Genomic DNA, 22,270 nt, shown 5'->3' with positions numbered 1-22,270 from the left:
GGACCGGGGCACGAACCCATGTCCCCTGCATCGGCAGGCGGACTCTCAACCACTGCGCCACCAGGGAAGCCCCAATATGCCTATTTTAAGATCACCTGATCAGCAACCTAAGTTCCATTTGCAGATCGTAATCTCCCCCTTGCCATGCAACATAACATATATATGTAGGTTCTGGGGAGTAAGATGTAGGTGTCTTTGGAGGGGCCATTATTCTATCTACCACAGCTTCTCTATTTGATCACCCCTTTGCAGCTTTGGGTTAGCAGCTCACTGAGGGCACGTGCCAGTGCCAACAAGTGTCTATAAAAATATATGTGCCAAATGAATGAATTCAGCTTCCTGACTTAACTATAAATCCTAAAAATAAATGTAATTACTAGAGAATCTCACCTCTCACCCACATGACTGATAAAAACCCTTCAGAGACCATGCACTCCATACAGCTCAGCCATACGTCCAGCTTCACTTCTGACTTTGGTGACTCTCCCTCTTGGCCTTTTCAGGATTTAGTAGTTCAAGACCAGAATAGCAAGATTTCTTTCCCATCTTCCCCACATAATCAAGATACTCAATTATGCACAACTTGTCCTCTCTCAGTTCTACCCTTTATCCGTTTGGTGTTGTTTTCATCACCTCGATTCAGGATGTTTCCTTAAAAAAAAAAAAAAAATATCCCATGAATTTTTTTCCAACCGATTAACCTCTTTCCCATTCACTCTAGAGTTTGGGCTTTGGGAGGTCTGACTTGAATGAGGTCAGTCAGTCACTGTGAAGTTTTTATTTACTGGACTCCTCTGGAAAGTATTGAGCCAGTCTGGACTCAAGATTTATTTTCCTGTTAGGTTGTGTGAAATTCTGACAGCTGCAAAAATAATTACGGGGCTTCCCTGGTGGCACAGTGGTTGAGAGTCCGCCTGCCGATGCAGGGGACACGGGTTCGCGCCCTAGTTTGGGAGGATCCCACATGCCGCGGAGCAGCTGGGCCCGTGAGCCATGGCCGCTGAGCCTGCACATCCGGAGCCTGTGCTCTGCAACGGGAGAGGCCACAGCAGTGAGAGGCCCGTGTACTGCAAAAAAAAATAATAATAATAATAATAATTACGATGCTAAAATAGAACATAAATACATGTGTAGAGCAAAAACATTTCATTCTTTCTCAATTAAAAGAAATGATTTGTCCTTTTATACTAGAGGCTAATAAAGACACATTTAACCCTCTCTGCTCTGCAGGGGAGGATTTAATTGATGAAGGTTTTGCTGGAAACACGCGCTCCTATGCCGGGTTCCCTCTGCCAGACACTGTGTCCAAAAACTGCCTCATTTAGATTTTACTGGTTTACGGATGTTAATTTTTAATCTTAGCCCAATCAAAATACATTCCCCAAATACTGTACTTAATTTGCCTAATTCTATCATTCAACCCCTTTCCTCTGATATGTCTGCTTTAAAACAGAGGGAATCATGTAAACATCTGGCTACCAGCTGTGACAGTCATGACTCACAATATGTTCTGCACCCCCATTCATTAAAGAATAGCATTTGATCCAAAGTTATCAGTGACAAAGTTCATGAGAAGCTACATCTTCCCGCAACCTCCTTCCTCAGTCTCTGACAAATACGTTTACCAGCATCAACCTACTCCCATCAGTGACACTGACTGTGGGTAGTAAAAGCTACCATTGATTGAGCTTGAGTCCTTTCTGGAGATCAAGCCCTCTGTGATACACTAAGTACATTTTCATGTTATTTCTTACTATCATAGGAGGTATATATTATTGTCCCCATTTTATAGATAAGGAAATTAGAGCTTAGAGATAGGCATTAAGTAATTTGCCCAAAGTCATACCACTAAAAAGTGGCAGAGCTAGAAACTTAATTTTTCAGAGCTCAGTAATTCCCAAAGCCCAGAGTCTTAACTTTTTATCTAACTCTTAAGATATGTTTACTATTCTAAATTGAAAAAAGGAAGATAAGAAAGATACATTAGGGATTTTTGTTCATAATGGAATGGGAATATATATTTATGGGATAAAATGTGTAAAATTATTTTAAAATGTCCTTTGGATAATTCCTTGCTTTGTATTATCTATCGTCTTTTTTTTTTTTTTTATCTATAGTCTTTTTGCTGTTATGGCTGGTTAGGAGATGCTCCGTGTGATCTGTCTTCATCTTGGAACTCTCAACTCAATGCCCTCACTTCACAGGGTTGCTCTGTGCTGATTAGACCTAAACTTTCATTATTGGGGGACAGGGGCTCCCCTCTACATTTTTTAGTGGTCTTCATCTATCATGGTGGCGTCATCAGTTCTGGCTCTCTGCCCCACGCCCCACTTCCCAGGTATGCTCTGCTTCTTGCTCACCTGTGCCCCATCTCCAGCTTCTTTTGCCACTCCTATCTCTCCTACCTTCGTAGTCAAGTCTCTGCCAGCTGTGACCCTCTACTCTCTCCTGTCTTAATTCAGCAAGTATCCATTAACTCTTAAGTTCCACACATTCTAATCTTTCTTCTGCTTTTTTTTTTTCCACTTTTCTGTCATGCATCATTCTTTTCTATCATGCTCCAATAAGGAGCAAGTAGGGGTGAGGGGCCAGGCCTATGTGTGTATGTATGTGTATGGGGGGGAGGGGAGGTCACAGGAATTGTGGTCCATGACTGCTTAGGCATTCGCATGACTTGTGGGTTACTCGAGGGCCCTCTCCATCCCTTTGTTCTTTCTCCCTCAAGTTCACAGTATATTTCTTGGAAAAGGGCCCCGGATTATTGCCAGTGCCTTTTAGCTCCACCCAAGACACCAACCCACAGTAATGTTCTCACAGACCACATCATCACTTAGAGTCAAAGATGATAATATCGGCAAGAAGTTTAAAGATAAAGTGGGGAGTAATTTTTTTCTCTCAAACAAGAAAATCCACAGTATCTCATAAGGTAGACAAATCTTACGTAATTCTATGCAGACCTTTCTTTCACAAACTTCAAGAGTACCTGTCCATAACTTTTTCAGAGATTGTGTTATGTCATAGAACAACTGCATTTTCTGAATATTGCTCTTTCATAAAAACATAATGGTTCTAAAACAAGATGCTCTATCAATTCATTCATCTGTCCAACAGATACTTATGCTCTTTTTATGTACAAGACAAGGTGTTAGGCATTATGGATAAGACAAGAAGTATAGTCTACCTTGCTCCTGCCCTAAAAGTCTTTACAGCAGCAGGGAGAGGGAAATAAATACACAAAACAAAGATACATATCGCAACTCAGGCATTCTGATGCAGACCGGATGTTGACAAGTGTTGCCCCACCCCACCCCCGATGTAGTATTTTTAAACTGGTTTATCTGAACATGCAAGTGGCCACAGTCATTTCTGGGGTTCCTCAAAGAGGATGGTCAAGTATAGGTATGTAGGTTGGGTTCTTGTGTCACTTCAGGCCTCATGTCAATGTGACACTTGACAAGGACAAGGCCTTCTCCCTGTGGCTACAAACAGCTTTGAATGGGGACTGGGCACCAGGGCGTTTCCAGGCCTCACTGACTGTTCTGAGGGAGGTCCTTTATGCTTCCATTAGGTTTATTCTGTTATCCAAGTGCTGGGAACAATGGCATCCTCTACCAAGGGCCTAGATACTGAGGAGAGGATTAAAAAGGAGAAGTAAATATTCTCTAGCAGGGCTGCCCAAGTAAGCGGGACCAAGAAATCCATACACTGAAAGGAAGAACACCCTCCCTCCTCTTTGTGCTCATGCCGGGTACCAAATCTAATTAGGACTTCTTTTCCAGGAACACAGAGCTGCCCTTGACCCTTTTCTTGCTTGGAATTATGGCCAGGCTGACATACTGAAGACAGGAACCTCATCCTTCCCTTCCTTCTGCAAGATTTTGATTTCTATTAAAATGCAAGGTATCCCACGAAATTCACTCTTGAGGTTGTGACAATAATTTACATGTGAATTTTCTGTGAGAAAAATTATTCTGTGACAGAGCTGCTAAGGCAAGGGGTACTTACGTGGTAGGTGGAAGAAAGCCCCTTAGTGGGGGAAACACCCAGATAGGAGACCACAGAAGCATATGTCACCTACTTCCCTGTTTTGCTTAGAAGCAGCTCTACCTGTAAAACCCACTAAGAGGTAGATAATCTAAGTGTTTGCCCAATATTACTGTAGATATTCCCTTTTGTTACTGGCTGGTCCTTTCTTCTTCACATTTACCTTTGGTTCAGAGTAATCTAAGTGGCCATCTATTACTTGAGAGTGACTCCACTCCCATAAAGTGACTTTCTCCCTAAAGTAGGCATAGCAACTAATACAAAGATTCCCCAGAACCTCACAAAACTGACCCATAAAATAAATGAAGGCCAACTGAGCTGGATGGAGCTCTTGAGGGTGTTCTCCAGGATAAGAGCAGGAACCATTTCAGAAAGTCAAATGGTGCTAACAACGTAGGAAGAGGAGGCCTTTGTGAGACTAAATGGAGGTGGAATAGGATGGAATACAGCTTCTCCACAAATCATGTGGAAGCCTCCTTTCTTTGGTGAATGGCCCACTCAGGGAACCCTTGAGCTTGTAACAAACCACAGGCAGGATCCTACTGACTCCAAACCTCTCTGCTCCCAGGGGCCAAGACTTCTGGGAAGAGATAAAAAGCCCTTCTTCTCAAACCTTCAGCTTCTTCATTGGCAAGTATCATTGTCATAGCAATTCTGAAAGCCAAAACCAGCTCTCTTCTCCCCTCCGCTCAAGCACAGCCCCCTGTTCCTTGGTCTCTACTCTGCCCTGATCTTTCTTTTTCCTGAGCCGCTTCAGCATTCATAATCCACTACTCACTAATAAACAATTAAAAATGGCCTTATTCATCAACTCAAATCCTTTTGGGGAATAATTCAGGGTATTATTTAATGTTTCATATTGTCCTTTGTTTCATATGTGATAATCTCATTTCTCCAGATTAGTAACTCTGCAAAGGCAGGACAAATACCCTATAAGTCACAAAAGCTGATGGGAATCTTATTTCCTAAATTAAAATTCAGCTCATATGGGTCTACAAGTACAAGTTCATGTCTGAGAATAATAGTACAGAATAGTCTAAATTTAGGATGTCTCTGAACATCCATGTGGCCACCATGCTCATGTTTCCTGGGGTCATATTCTCACACTGGAGCCGGCACACTGTCGGGGCCTATAATGGCCTGCTGGCAGGATGCAAAGCATCTAAAAAAATATCTCCATGAATTTCTAGTTCCAGTTCCATACATAAGGAGCTTAGAAGTCACCAATCAATTCTAACAACAAGTAACAGCATGAACAGACCGAAAAATTAACAACTCCTCTTGAATCTGTACCAGAGAGGAGTACACAGGGTAAACCACTGCCCCCAAGATTGGAGTGACAGACAGGCAAATACAAGGAGCCAAAGTTTACCAGAGCAGAGACTCGTGAGCAGAAACAACCACAGGAGCCAGGGCCGGGGTGGGAAAATCTGAATTGTAATTGACCAGTTGCTGGAAGCTCAGTGTGAACAACACTGAGAGTTAAAAACTCCAAAGAGACCCAGTCTTTTGTGGGTTTTATGGCCAGGAGCCCAAGCAATTTCTCACAATAAATGTTGAAGAAAAACTCCCTCATGTTTCAGGAAGGGCGAGAGGAAAAGGAATGATTTTGAAATATGCTAGAACACACTGTTCTTAACAAGGCCTGCCCTCAGGAGAAACTAGTTAACTAGAGCCTAACTTGATGGAATGTTATTAGAGCTTGACTGACCTGGCGGGAGGAAAGTACCTACCTAACTCCAGTGAGCTAGCCTTCCATGTGAGAGAAGTGAAATAATCAACTGTGGTCCACTCTAGCCATCCTGTCCCACCTAAGGGAGGAGAAAAAAAACCTGAGAAATGCTCTGTGAAGTTCACAGTCCAAAGGCTCACTAAAAGAATTAGACCTAATCATAGACAACAGAACTTTTCCCCTCTCTTCTCCTGCTGACCACCACATTACTGAAGGTCTGTGTACAGCAGTTCCTTTTATGGGTACCTCATGTCTGGCTATCAATAAGAAATTACAAGGCATACTAAAAGGCAATAAACACAGTTTGAAGAGACAGAGGCAAACATGGAACCAGACATGGCAGGGATGTTGGAATTATCAAATTGGGACTATAAACAACTGTGATTAATATGCTAAGGGCTGTGAATGGCTAAAGAAGACAGCATGTAAGAACAGATGGGCAATATAGGTGGAGAGGTGGAAATCCTAAGAAAGAACCAAAAAGAAATGCTAGAGATCAAAAACATTGTACCACAAATGAAGAATGCCTTTGATGGGCTTATAGTAGACTAGACACAGCTGCAGAAAGAATCTCTTATCTCGAGGATATAGAAACCTCCAAAACTGAAAAGCAAAGAGAACAAGGACTGAAAAAAAAAAAAGCGCAACAGAATATCCAAGGACTGTGGGACAACTACAAAAGTTGTAACATGTTTAATGGGAACACTAGAAGGAGATGAAAGAGAGAAAGGAACAAAAGAAATATTTGAAACAATAGTGACTAAGAATTTTCCCAAATTAATGTCAGACGCAAATCACCAGACACCAGGAAGCTCCAAGAACACCAAGCAGGATAAATACTCCCCTAAAATTATACCTAGGCATATCATTTTCAAACTACAGAAAACAACTTTTCCTTAGAAATCATGCAAGCAAGAAGATAGTGGAGTGAAATATTTAAGGTATTGAGAGAAAAAACCCTGCCAACACAGAATTCTGTACCTTATTAAATTATTCTTCAGAAGTGAAGGAAAAATAAGGACCTTCTCAGACAAACAAGACTTGAAGAAAATTTTTGCCAGTAGACTTGTCTTGCAAGAAATGTTGAGAAGTTTAACATTTAGAGAGAAGGAAAATGGTATAGGTCAGAAACTTGGATCTACATAAAGAAAGGAAAAGTATCAAGAATGAATAAGGAAAGGTAAAATAGAAACGTTTATTTTTCTTATTCTTAATCTAACAGATAAGAGTTTGTCAAAATAATAATAGCAACAGTGTATTTGATTATGTGTGCCTATATATGTATATACTTAGGTATGCTTATATATAGGTGAACTGCATGACAGCAATGATACAAGGGATGGGAGGAATGAGGATTATTTGGTTATTAGAAGGTACTCACACTCCATGTAAAGTGGTATAGTATTATTTGAAAGTGGACATGGATTAGCTGTAAATGGGTATTGCAAATTCTAGGGCAACTACTTAAAAAAGTAAAAACAAAACAAAACAAAAACTATAAGTAATATGCTAAGGGGGAAAGTGGAATCATATAAAATTAAATCAAGCCACAATTAAAACCACAAAAGGCAGAAAAACAGTGGAAGACAAAAATAGGAATAAAGGACAAGGGTAACAAGTAGAAAACAGTAACAAATATGGTAGATATAATCCATTTGTATCAATAATCATTGTGAACTGTCAATGGTCTAAACACACCAATGAAAAGACAGAGATTGTCAGGGTGGATCAAAAAGCAAGATCCAACTGTATGTTGTCTACAGGAAACCCAGTTTAAAGTGGCATGGACATATATACACTACCAAATGTAAAATAGATAGCTAGTGGGAAGCAGCCACATAGCACAGGGAGAACAGCTCAGTGCTTTGTGACCACCTAGAGGGGTGGGATAGGGAGGGTGGGAGGGAGATGCAAGAGGGAGGAGATATGGGGATATATGTATATGTATAGCTGATTCACTTTGTTATAAAGCAGAAACTAACACACCATTGTAAAGCAATTATATCCCAATAAAGACGTTAAAAAAATTAAAAAAAATGTATAGAGAAAAATATACCATGCTAACTTGCTAATCAAAAGAAAGTGGGAGTAGCTACATTCATTTCAGACACAGCAGACGTCAAAGCAAAGAAAGTTATCACGGATAAAGAAGGGCATTACATAATCATAAAGGGGTCAATTCTCTAAGAAGACATAACAATCCTAAACATGTATGTACCTAACAACAGAGCATCAAACTATATGAGGCAAAAACTGCTAAAACTGCAAGAAGAAATGGACAAATCTACTATCGTGGTTGGAGACTTCAACACCCCTCTATCGGAAATGGATAAATCCAGCAGGCAGAAAATCAGTAAGCACATAGTTGAACTGAACGACAGTATTAATCAACTGATATAATCATTTTCTTATATACCAGAAATGAACAAGTAAAGTTTGGAATTCAAACCACAATACCATTTACATTGGTAACCCCAAATTAAATACCTAGGTATAAATCTAATATGATATGTAGAAGATCTATATGAGGGAAGCTACAAAACTTTGATGAACAAAATCAAAGGAGAACTAAATAAATGGTGAGGTATTTCATCTTCATGGATAAGAAGACAATATTGTCACAATGTCAGTTCTTTCCAACTTGATCTATATAGATTCAGTGCAATCCCGATCAAAATCTCAGCAAGTTATTTTGAGGATACTGACAAAGTGATTCTAAAGTTTATGTGGAAAGGCAATAGACCTCGAATAACCAACACAATATTCAAGAGAGAAGAACAAAATTGGAGGGTTGACACTACTTGATGTTAAGACTCACTATAATAATCAAGACAGTGTGGTATTGGTGAAAAAATAGATCAGTGAAAGTGAATAGAGAACTCAGAAATAGACTTACATAAATATAATCAATTAACTGATCTTTGGCAAAGGAGCAAAGGCAACAAATGAAGCAAAGACAGTCTTTTTAACAAGTGGTATTGGAATAATTGGACATCCATATGCAAAAAAAAGAATCTAGACACAGACAAAATTAACTTCACAAAAATTAACTCAAAATGTATCATAAACCTAAATGTAAAATGCAAAACTATAAACCTCTCAGAAGATAATAACACAGGAGAAAACCTAGATAACCTTGGTTATGGCAATGACATTTTAGATATAACACCGAAGAGATAATCCATGAAAGAAACAATTGATTAGCTGTACTTCATTAAAATTAAAAACATCTGCTCTGCAAAAGGCACTGTGAAGAAAATGAGAAGACAAGCCACCGACTGGTAGAAAATATTTGCAAAACATATATCTGATAAAGGACTGTTATCCAAAATATACAAATATATATTTGTATATACAAATATACAAAATATACAAATATACAATATACAATAATAATATACAATAAAAATATACAAAATATACAAAAAAAAACCTTAAAAACCAACAATAAGAAAACAAACAACCCAAATAAAAAATGGGCCAAAGACCTTAACAGACACCACACCTTAACAGATTATTTACAGATGATAAATAATCATATAAAAAGATGCTCTACATCCTATTTGATCAGGGAAATTCAAATTAAAACAACAAAAAGATACCATTACTCATCAAAATCTGGAACACTGATAATACCAAATGCTAGCCAGGAAGCAACAGGAATTTTCATTCATTGCTGGTGAGACTGCAAAATGGTACTTTGGAAGATAGTTTGGCACTTTCTTACAAAACATATCATTATACATTTGTCCACACCCATAGAATGACCAAGAGTGAGCCCTAAGGTAAACTCTAGACTTTGGGTGATGATGTTGTGTCAATGCAGATTCATGAATTGTAACAAATGTACCACCTTGGTGAAGAATATTGATAATGAGGGAGGCTCTGCAGGTGTGGGAACAGGAGTATATGAGAAACCTTATCTTCCTCTTCATTTTGCTGTGAAGGTAAACTCTTTTAAATAAATACATAGAAAAAAAATCTTCTAGGAGCATTGGTTTTATTCCACAGTAAATAATCGAAACATTATTTATACATGAACACAAACAGATATTTTTAAAAGTAGAGTGGAAAATTTACACTATTCTCTAAGATAAAACTTGATTTGAATGAAATTTCATCTTCACAGCAGGCCTGTCAGGTTATGCCAACACCCGCTCCCTCCCCCAAGCTTGCACCAAATTCTTCCTGGAGTCTAAGTCCACACTCCTCTGCTTTTAGGGTCCTTGTGTTCATGTTTGAGAAGCTCTGCTCTTACACTCCCATGACAGGATGGAAGAGAGTAAACGTTTGATAAATATTTATTGACAAACTGATTCATTGTTTCTTCAAAATTCAGAGCAGCTACAGGGAGTTGAAACCAAATCTTTTAGGAGGAAGTGGAAAGGACAATAATGGCCTTTTTGGCACTGGAGAAGCATCCTGCTAGAGAAGTGTTCTAGTTGGCTACCGTATGATGGTTCCCTCATCAATGAAATGGTGATGAAAATGAGAACACGATTCAGGGAAGAAGAAACTTTGGAGGGGTGGAACAGGAGGCATGGCGAGACATGTGTGACAGAAAAGAAATGGGCAGAGCAGAGCTCAGAGCTCAGAGACACAAGTCTCAGGAGAAGCAAATGCACTCAAGCAAAGCAACGGGCAAGTCTTGTTTTCCCTCCAAACTCAAATCTTCAAGAAATAAACAGTTGGTTTTTGTTTACTTGGGGCTTTCTTTTTGTTTTGCTTTTGTGACTTGGAAAGGACTACCAAAATACAGTGGCTCAGGCTTCCCTGGTGGCGCAGTGGTTGAGAGTCCGCCTGCCGATGCAGGGGACACGGGTTCGTGCCCTGGTCCGGGAAGATCCCACATGCTGCGGAGCGGCTGGGCCCGTGGGCCATGGCCGCTGAGCCTGCGCGTCCGGAGCCTGTGCTCCACAACGGGAGAGGCCACAACAGTGAGAGGCCCGCGTAACGCAAAAAAAAAAAAAAAAAAAAAAATACAGTGGCTCAGGTGAAACCTTTATGTCAGCAGGAAAGACAAAACCCAGATTAACCACCGTGGTGGTGTTTCCCTCAGCTGCTCCCAACCACAGAGCAAGCACCCTCTCTTGTTTTGAGAAATCCCAGCCAAAACCAAAATTGCTTAGCCAACTTTGCCAAGTGGAACTTAACACAATTTTTCTAAACCTCCTAATTTGATAATTTGCAAGTTACCACGACTTCATTTGGGCCCGGTGACTAAAAGTCTTCGCTTCACTTGCTGTATGAAGAAAGACTTGTTGCCGAACACCTATTTGTGCAACACAAGCCCTTGGCTCCCTACATCGTCTCTATGTAGGATTATAACGTCTCGGGAAAGGGGTGTAGCCTACCCGGGTTCTCTATATTAGCAGCCAAGCGTGCCCAGTGGAGCCCTCTCCTCAGATCTGGCATCCTGGGTGTGTTAGTACTTCTAATGGCTACGGAATTCACTCAGCTTGTCAACTGCCTGGCAGAAATTGGTTGCCAGGCCTTGGTTTTAGAGAGATGTGGCAGAGGGCTATGGGTAGTGGTCTGAGAATCATCGGGGTGGGATGGAGTGAGGGTGAGGGCAGTGAGGCAGCAGCCATTCCTGTGTGCACTCTGCTTGCATGCTAGGGTATTTAACAGTCACACCCTGGGAAGATCTTAGGGATCATCTAGCACCTGATTCATTATATAGAAGTGAAAGCTGAGTCTCAAAGAGGTTGAATGATATACTGAAGGTTAAACAGCAAACTACTTGTGGAGAGGAGGGGTAGAAATTTACATTACTTTTGCTTTTGGAGGGGAATACTCTCAAAATGCCAGGCATTTGTCTAGATGCTTTGCATAATCTATCTTTTTTAACTTCACAAACGTGTATGGTAGAGAATCTCACCTTTTTATGGCCCTACTTTATAAAGAAGATATGGGTTCTGAGAAGTAAATTAAATTTGAATCCACATCTGTCCACAAAGCCCATGCCTTTTCCTCTGTGCACCTGATGCCCATCCCCTACTCAGCAGAATCTGTAACACTTTCCCCAGAACCTAACCCAGGATCTGAGGACTGGGCTTCTGCTGTCCTGTAGAGGATGGTGAATGGGGGAGAATGGCTATTCCTAGGGTTGTAAGTTGCACCTAAGAACATATTCATGCATAGAAATAATGATATAAATTGATGTTTAGGTTTGCACTGTGATGACTAGAACCATCATGTGTTGAATAACCTTTTCAACCCCGTTGTTTGGGTGTAAGGACATGCTCTGAGTTCCTAGTAAATGATTTTCTTTAATGTGCCTACTGGGGATGTTATTAAAAGACGGATTTCATTTCAGTAGATCTGAGTGGGGTCAGAGATTCTGCATTTCTACAAGCTCCCAGGTGATACTGATTGGACCAGGCCATGGACCATACTTTGAGTAGCAAAATTTTGGACCAAACTCAATTCATGAATTGGAGGCTCACTCTAGATCAAAAATAGCTAATTAAGTTGGAGTGGCTTGTTTGTTTGTTTGTTTGTTTAATGGGGCTGACCCCTAAGTCAGCCATGGTTTCCTAACCGTTTGTTTGGAAAATCTTCCCATTTCCCATGCAGTAAACCACTGCTCACACCTAGTATTTCACCTTCTCCAAGACACATCCAGGTTCTGCCAAATATTATCTTCTAAAGCTCTACAAGGAAATGCCATTCCTGTGTTCTCAGGCACACACACATGTACCAGCTGGCAGCAACTCTTCTGCTCTTTCCAACAAGCAAACCAAAGTTTAACAAGTTCCATCATCAAAGTCTCTGGATGAGCAGTGCATCCCCTTCTGGAAGCTTCCCCATTCTCCTCCCACACTAGGAGGGCCTTTCAGCCCTATCTCCTCAATGAACCCTTCAGTTGAACATTTCAAAGCAACCACCCTCCTTCCAATTTGTGTCTGCCTTACACATTCGGCCTATAAGATCCTTTTACCAAGTCATCTTCTTTTGTTTGCGTGTCTTGTCTTCTTAACCAAATCTTCAGCTCTTTGAAGGCAGAAGCTCCATCTAATGTCTCATTGCATCTTCCCACAATGCTTAGTCCAACGTTTTGCTCTAATTATGGGATAAATAATTCTCTCTTAATTTCCTGAAAGTGTTTTTTTCCTATTGTGTGAGAATAAAAGCTCCTATTGGGCCTGCAAAGAGTGTCTGTGAAGATCACAGGACGGAATCTTCAAATATTCCTAAGTCAATAAATTAACTTCTTACCTATGGCAGTGATGGAATTGTATATATTCATGGCAGAATTCGCAGCAATAGTGCACAAGAATCATATGAGATAACGCATGTGAAAACATTTGATAAAGTATAAAGCCCTCTGTAAGATATTACCTTGTTGTTATTATTATTTAATGCATATGTTTCTACCAGAAGTGAACAACCACGAGCTCACCAAGAAATGACAGACAGGCTTTAACTCTGCCCTAAACCCACTCCATCTGAAAAGGGACTTTTTTTTTCATTCATTCATCCTTGAATTGTAAGTCAATAAACTAAGACTCTCTCCTGGGCCAGGAAATGAAGGAAAGAGGAAAACATTAGGATGGATCTGCAAACCTAACGCTAGTATCACATGACAGCTCCCATGTCCTGAAGCTCAGGGGTAGCCAGGTACAATTTAATATGACCAGGAGAGCTATTTCATGGGCTGCAAGAGGCAGTGAGAATGAATGTCATTCACAGTAGGACAGCATAATAGCATCCATGTGTTTGTCTGAATATCAGAGGCACTCCAAATGCCCGACTCTTTCATCTTATCGGATAAGTCGTGTTACCTCTCACTTTCCTCCTGACTGTCCAGACTTTCTTCCACCCCGCCCCTACTTTCCTTCTCACTACCGTTTCTTCATTATCAATGCCTTGGAGTGGTCCTGGACCCTGTATCCTAGGCACCATTCTCCTGGAACTACAGCAGCTTCTTCCAGCTTCTCTCCCTTTGAAGACCCATGTATACTTCCAGATGTACTTCCTTTTTGGTTCCATCTGGCTGTTATGACAAACATTCCACCCTGGATTTACCAGTTCCCTTAAACTCAACACACCTTAAACAGAACCATATTTTCTGCCAGGCCTTCTCCATGCCTAGCATTTTCCATCTCAGAGAATGGTACCACCAGCCACCCAGAGAACTAGGGTGACCAAGACAGGCCAACACCGATGGCCCTGCAAAGAAGCATTTGTTAAATGTGGATCTGACATGTTTAGAGGAGTCCGTATGAGCTGCCTGTGGGAAGACTGAGCCCCACTGGTGGCTGTCTCACTGCTCCCTCCTGTCCTAAGTAACTCAGCTCTGGCCTCACACCTACAAGCTGCAGTTAAGCAGACCCACTCTCTTAGGATGACCAATTCATCCCAATTTACCCAGTAATTCCTTGATTTTATCATTGAAAATCCCATTCTTTGGAACCCCCTGGTCCTGAGCCAATCTGGACAGTTGGTTGCGCTCTCTCTCTCTCTCTCTCTCTCACTCTCTCTCTCTCTCTCTCCTTAGAAGGCAGTTTAGAGACCATCTGTGGTTACTTGCTGCACTAGCTTCCTTGGGCTACTGTAACAAAGTACCATCAACTGGGTGGCTTCTACAACAGAAATTTATTGTTTTATAGTTCTGGAGACTGGGAGTCCAAAGTCAAGATGTTGGCAGGTTTGGTTCCTTCTGAGGGCTGTGAGAAAGAATCTGCTCCGTATCTATCCCATAGCTTCTGGTGGTTTGCTGCAATCTTTGGAATTCTTCAGCTTGTAGAGACAACACCCTGATTCCTGCCTTCATCTTCACGTGGCTTTGTCACTGTGCATGCGTCTGTGTCCAAATTTTCCCTTCATAGAAGGACACCACTCATACTGGAATAAAAGCCCACTCCAGTGGGCTCCAGTATGACCTCATCCAAACTTAACTAATTACATCGGCAGTGACCCTATTTCCAAATTAGGTCACATTCTGAAGTACTGGGGATTAGGACTTCAACAAATGAATTTTAGGGGGACACAATTCAACCCACAATACTTGGTGTTGGTTACTTGAGAATCTCAACCTCCCAGGCCCACTTCAACTACCTCATGTAGTATATGGAGATCATGAACCATCAGCTACAGTCAGGAATCTCCCTAAGTAACACTGGGCAGTATCATTTTTACAACCTCATTTCATTTTCTGGGTTGTTTTACTGACCTTTCTAGATTGGATCCCAGGCAGCTGACAAGCCAGGCCCCAGGCTTTGCGCAGCAGTCTCCTAGACTCTCCTATTCACTCCTACCATTCTTTGCTTTTATCCCTTAAATATCTCTCAAATCAATCTCTACCTCCAGTGTTTTAACTCAGGCTCTCATCACAACAATAGCCTAACTCACTTTCCTCTTTATTCTGGTCCAGGGGGCCCCCCTTCTAGCTTTCCCTGCACCTTACTTTCTACAATGCACATTCCCACACTTAAAAGCCCCCAATGGCTCTTCACAGAGCAGGTAGAGTTCGAATGCCTTTCCTTCACACCCAGAGGCCTAGGTGACCTGACTCCTGCCTGACTTCTCAACCTCATTCTCTGCTGCCTTGTCCTCACGCACAGCATATCCCAGTGCTGTGGGATATGCTGTGGTTCACCAGATCGTGCTGTTGTCTCTGGTTCCTGCCTTGGCACATGCACTTCCCTCTACCTTTGATGCCCTTCTCCTCACTGCTGTTGTCTGTGCTCCTATTTATCCTTTAAACTCTGCTCAAGCATGACTTCTTCTGGGAATCTTTCCCTGATCCTGCAGAATGATATATGCTGTTCCCACAGAACTTCTCACCGCACTTACCACAAATCAGTACACTTTTTATCCGTCTCTTCCTCTTGGTCAGAGGACAAGAAGTTCATGAACCATCTAAAACTGTATCAAAAATGCACTTTGTACCTCATCTCCCCTCACTATTAGATGTGTACCTTGGGGCAAATTATTTAACCATTTTAAGCCAAGAGGTTCTCCACTGAAATATATAGATAATGAAAGTATCCACTCATGACGTTGGGATTAGTACTAAATGAGATAATGTAGAGAGCTTGACACATTGCCTGGTGCATGGCACTGATTCTCAAAAACCGTTGCTGTTGTTATCATGTTGTTCTTGTTGTGGTTGATTTCAGTAACACAGCAGTCTCAGATGAAGCACATGGACTCTAGACTTGCACTGCCTGGGAGTAAATTCTGGTTCTCATCACTTATTAGCCGTGTGTCCTCGTGCTTATATCTCTACTTTATCATCTGTATGTGCAGATAATAATAACTACTTCACAGATATTTGAAGATAAAATATGCTACTTTTGAAGCATTTGGAACAGAACCTGGCATGTAGTAAGTGCTCAATAAATAATAGCCTCTACTATAATGGGCTTTTATCAGATTCCCAAACAGTTCCAAGACTGCAGAAGAGATGGAGAATCAATTTTCTAGTCTGTGAACACCTTGAGGGAGGCATTGTGTATTAATCTTTGTATTCCAACTATATACTACAGGACTGGGCACACAGTAGATGCTCGATAATTTTTTCAATGAATGGATGAATTGTAAATTGAGCAATAAATGCCAAGTTAAATAACGTCACTTTTCAAGATGTCACAAACAGAGCAGCATCATCCCTTGAGAAAATGGCTGAGAATCAGGAAATGGGAAAAGTATATGTTCCAAAAACGGTGCATAAAAGTTCACATACTTTATTCAGAGGAATCATAAAATGTTAGAGCTGGACTGGACTTTAGCAATGATCTATTACAGCTCCCTCATTTTGTAGATGAGGAAAATGAGCTGACTCTCAGATCCGATTTCCTCTCCTTTATATATAATTCTAAGGTTCGTTATCTGGCTTCCTGGCCAAGGCACATTAAGGAGAGCAAATTTGGAGAGGAAACGGCAGTGAGAGCTATGTATATCCACCATAAGTATCAAGAAGTGAAAGCTGGGCTGGGGACAGGGAAGCTATATAAAAAGCAGAAAGAAAAACTGAAAAATCACCACAGCCTGCAACACTGGCAGGCGGGTAAAAGTGCTCCCTTCTCAACAGACACTCAGGACCTTGACTGTGAGCCAGTCCCAACCATGGAGAAGATTGCCTGACGCTTCACAAAAGCAAGGTTTGCAAGAAATTTAAAGTTCTTTAGTTCACAATCATTTCTATTGAGAGCCCCTATCCCACTGAGTGGTTTAGGAATTCAAACTTCAAGGTTTCATAGCACGTCTCCACTCCTAGCCTCCATAACTCTGAGGTTATGTCAAAGGTTCCAAGATATTCCAATCATGTTGAAACACTGGTGAGCTGGGCACTGGGTCCCTGAGTCACCTGCACACACAGGTGAGCTCGCTGTTGCCCTCAGCACTCCTATTCCTCACCCAGCCTTGGCTCACTGCTGCTTCTCATCCAGTCCTGGAGAGTAAAGATCTTCCTACAAAGCTCTGACTGGCTCTTCTTCCTGGAGTCACCACTCAGGCAGTCCTGTCTAGGCTCTGGAGGTCTGCATCTCTGTCTCTCTACCTCTCCCCTCTCCTGCCACTACCCCTATTCTCCCCACCCCCTCCCCTTCTCTGTGGTTCTCCCTTTTCCTCCTCCTGCCCCGGAGTGCATTTATTTTTAGTCTGGAGGATTATCCTTCTTCATGCATGTTTCTACACCCCAAGTCCTCTCTCTTTCACCCCCTCTGCGAATCCACTAAATTGTTCTAAGAACCTGGGCCTTTGAAACATAAAAGCCAGATAGATGTACAGTCTGCTTCTGCCTTCTGCCCCATCATATTCCTTCTCTGAGACAATGAACCAAAGAAAGCTGACCCTGCTGGGATGGGGGAAAGGAAAAAAAGAGAAAGGCAGAGAGGGAAAAACATAGTGAATATCTCAAAATGTTATCCCATCACGTATGTAATATGTTCCAGAAATACTGCTGCCCAAATGATATTCAAAACAGAGTTAACAGCCATGAAGAAGAATGAAATTTTGCCATTTGCAGCAACGTGGATGGACTTGGATGGCATTATGCTTAGTGAAATAAGTCAGACAGATAAAGCAAATACTGTATGATCTCACTTATACGAGAAATCTTAAAAATACAACAAACTAGTGAATATAACAAAAAAGCAGACTCAGATATAGAGAACAAAACAGTGGTTACCAGTAGGGAGAGGGAAGCGGGGAGGGACGAGGAAGGGGTAGGGGCTTAAGAGGTACAAACTATTAGGAATAAAATAAGCTACAAAGGTATATTGTACCACATGGGGAATATAGCCAATATTTTATAATAACTATAAATGGAGTATAACCTTTAAAAATTGTGAATTCCTCTACTGTACACCTGTAACATATATTATACAGCAACTATACCTCAGTTTTAAAAGGGGAGGATTTAAAAAAGAAAAACAAAACAAACAAAAAAAGAGAGTTGATTTTCAGTTATCCAGAAAATGAATAGCTGTTCAATAGCTCATTCTCCTGAATGCTAAGTAAATAAATGTCTTGTTACTGGATGCCCATAATAGCACTGAGCAGCATTTCCTAAAACTTTTTGGAAAGATCTGGCTGATATTTTTGTACTGATGACCAGTTCAAGGTGAAGAAAGGCAGAACTTTTCCATGATATGTGTGCTGAGGACAGAGATGGGATTGGGTAAGTCACTGCTTACAGGAAGGGAACAAACCAGCAACAACTTCTAGAGCAGGGAGCCTTTATTCTCACCCTCAGCCTGAAGGGTTTTGTAGCCCAAGGCTGAACCTGCCAAAGCTGTCAGGTCCACTGTTCAGTAAGTGACACAGGGAATGCTGAGCACAGAGCCCCAGGGTCAGTGCATGGGCCCCTGGATTCATGCTGCCCTCTCCCCACCCAGGATGATAACTATTTAGATCTTCAAAGCCATTAAGCACACACCCATTTGGATGCACAAGAAATCAAGAGAAAGAATTATTTGAGACGTTGGTGTCTCTGGCATTATTTCCAAACAGAACAAGCAGTTACTTGAATTACATCATCTTCTCCTTGTACAGGGAGGGAAAGGCTCAAGCTAGACAAGAAATGGCAGAATTGTTTTCTGAAAAATTGGAAGGCACAGAAACTATGTAATAATAGGTCAAGAAAGGTGCTAAAATACTCTGGCTGCTAAAACAGTGAGCTCATCAGAAAGGCATGGATTCAAGAATTTCCTGACTCACATTCTGTATACTTGTAAAGTAGTTTCAGTTCGAGAAAGAGTGTTTGGACATCTCAGAAGTGTTATCATTTTGCTAGACACTATTGGGATCTTAAAATGTAAAATTAAAACTTTTTCATTTATCATAGAAGAGTCTTTACGATATAGCCACTGTCTAAGGAGCTTCGAACCACATCTCCAGGTGTCCCTCCAGATAGCCTACATTCCAGGCTTAGAAGTATTTTTGCAGTTCTTTGTTTCTTTTTTTTTTTTTTTGGCTTCGTTGGGTTTTCATTGCTACCTGAGGGCTTTCTCTAGTTGCGGGGAGCAGGGGCTGCTCTTCGTTGAAATGCGCGGGCTTCTTTTTGCAGTGGCTTCTCTTGTTGCAGAGCATGGGCCCTAGAGCGCGTGGGCTTCAGTAGTTGTGGCCCTCGAGCTTAGCTGCTCCGCAGCATGTTGGATCTTCCCAGACCAGGGCTCGAACCCGTGTCCCCTGCATTGGCAGGCGGATTCTTAACCACTGCACCACGAGGGAAGTCCCGTATTTTTGCAGTTCTTAATCTAATCATTTTTATTTTCACTGTTTTATGTCCTGCTGTATCTGCTCACCCTCCAGTCCGTTGGACAAATGTCTATTTCTCCTCCAAGACACAGATCAAGTGTTAGCATCATTGCGAAGCCTTTGCAAAACAGCTCCCACCTCCCAGAGATTTGGTTCCTCTGGCCTCTGGGTTCCCATTTCATCTTAGAGAGATGTCTGCAGTAGTTAGCACAGCAGAATTAAAAAGGAAAATGGACTTGGAGCTCCTGGTCTTGCATTTAGCTGTATCATCTTCAGAGAGTTACCTAACCTCTCTCTATGCTTCAGTTGCCTCATCTTTAAATTGTGAATAATGGCTCCTTCACATGAAGTTTAAATGATATAAGAATGGGTTTTGCACAGTGCCTATTACACATGGGTGTTCCACCAAAATATTACTTACTATATTACAATTAGTGGCTTTCTACTTTTCATCTGTGCAAGTCTCAGTTTCCAGGGTTGCCATATTTGTTTTGTATTCTTAATTCACAGTGCCTGACACACAGTAGACACTCAATAAACAGCTTTAATGAAACCATTAATTAGCTAATTAATCGATGGAGAGATGAATGGGCTCTGTTTCTAAGGGGCCATAATCTCTAGAAGATGAGGCAGGAATAAGTAATCAGCATGCTGAGACAGTAGGTCCTGAATGCCAATAGGACTGGGTTCAGCACATGGGCCGTGGGAGCCCAGAGTCATGAAATGCAATACAAGCTATGGAGCTCAGAGACGGCACCTGAGGAGGTCCCAATGGCACCCAAAGAAAGGACACGATTTTAAGAAGTAGACAAGCAGGTAAAGCCTTCTAGGCCCACTATACAGGAGGGCTCAGAGCCCTCTCAGGATGAGGGAGACCAGAGCATATTTGAAGGCTTTGGAAGGAAAGATGTACTGGGGAGGAGGATTTGAAGATCTTGGCAATAAGCTGTGAATGGAGGAGAGCAAAACCTGAAAGAAAAGAACCTCTTAGAAAGAGATGGGGGAGAGGGACTTCCCTGGTGGCGCAGTGGTTAAGAATATGCCTACCAGGGCTTCCCTGGTGGCGCAGCGGTTGCGCATCCGCCTGCCGATGCAGGGGAACCGGGTTCGTGCCCCGGTCTGGGAGGATCCCACATGCCGCGGAGCGGCTGGGCCCGTGAGCCATGGCCGCTGAGCCTGCGCGTCCGGAGCCTGTCCTCCGCAACGGGAGAGGCCACAGCAGAGGGAGGCCCGCATACCACAAAAAAAAAAAAAAAAAAAAGAATATGCCTACCAATGCAGGGGACACAGGTTCAATCCCTGGTCTGGGAAGTCCAGGAAGATCCCACATGCCGTGGAACAACTAAGCTTGTGTGCCACAACTACTCAGCCTGCACTCTAGAGCCCAAGCACTGCAATTACTGAGCCCACATGCCACACCTACTGAAGCCCACACACTCTACGGCCCACGTGCTGAAACTACTGAGCCCACATGCTGCAACTACTGAAGCCCAGAGCCTGTGCTCCGCAACAAAAGAAGCCACCGCAATGAGAAGCCCGCAAGCCACAACGAAGTGTAGCCCCTGCTTGCCTCAACTAGAGAAAGCCCATGCACAGCAACAAAGACCCAACGCAGCCAAAAGAATAAATAAATAAATAGATAATTTTTTAAAAACCAACAACAAAAAAGAGGTGGGGCCAAGAACACAGCAGGGGGGCCTGCCTCCTGTGACAGGTAAATGCTATTTTCTGAGTCTGAAATAAGGGGGAGAGAATGGCTTTGGAGACCCCAAGAAACATAATATGCACAACTGAATACCAAGTGTTATGGACTGAATGTACCTCCCAAAATTCATATGTTGAAGCTCTAACCCCCAAAGAGATGGTATTTGGAAACAAGGTCTTTGGGAGGTAATTACGATTAGATGAGGTCATGAGGGTGGGGCCCTGGTCTGATAGGATTAGTGCCCTTCTAAGAACAGACTACAGAGAGCTTGCCCCCTTCCTATGCATGCACAAAAAATAGGTCATGTGAGCACACAGTGAGAAGACGGCCATCTGCAAGCCAGAAAAAGAGTCTTCACCAGAATCCAACTATGCCAAGACTCTTACCTCAGACTTCTCACCTCCAGATCTGTGAGGAAATTAATTTCTATTGTTTAAACAAACAAACAAACAAAAAACATAATATAAAAGGAGAAAATGTGGACTTTCTCAGTGATGTAGGAAGCAAAATTGTCTCCTGAGAGAGAGGGGATGGGAATATAAAGATGTGATACAGCAAAGTGGTCAAGAAAAAGACTCTAGACCACCCATTGTCAAATTCTACCACCATCACTGACCCCCTGGATGTTCCTGGGAAAGTTCCTTAAACTCCTTGTGCCTCAGTTTTCTCATCTGTAAAATGGGAAATATAATACCTACCTCTTTTAGAGAGTTACTAGGAGTATTCAATGACTTAATAATTGTTAAACACTTATAGAATAGCCTGAAATAGAATAAGTATTATAGTAGTATTTGCTGTTATATTGTTATTGTTGTTATTATTATTATTATCAGAGGAGGAGGAACTTTGTGGATTTTCGAACACGTTTGGACCAGCCATTATGGGAAGCAGTCAGGAAAATCAACAGGATATTGATATTGTGTAGCACGTGAGTTGCAGTGGGCATAGCCAGTGTGGTCCTGTGTCCTTCTTCAGCAAGCAGGGAATAGAAGCAAGGAGCAGAGAAAGTAGGAATTTGTCCCTAGAGGTGGGAGGCAAAGCAAAGTGACAGAATAGAAAGTTAAGATGACAAGATTCTA

This window comes from Physeter macrocephalus, chromosome 11, assembly GCF_002837175.3.
Source record: "Physeter macrocephalus isolate SW-GA chromosome 11, ASM283717v5, whole genome shotgun sequence".
NCBI classification, from domain to species: Eukaryota; Metazoa; Chordata; class Mammalia; order Artiodactyla; family Physeteridae; genus Physeter; species Physeter macrocephalus.
The sequence above is the reverse complement of the archived record's forward strand: the minus strand, read 5'-3'. Positions refer to the sequence as shown.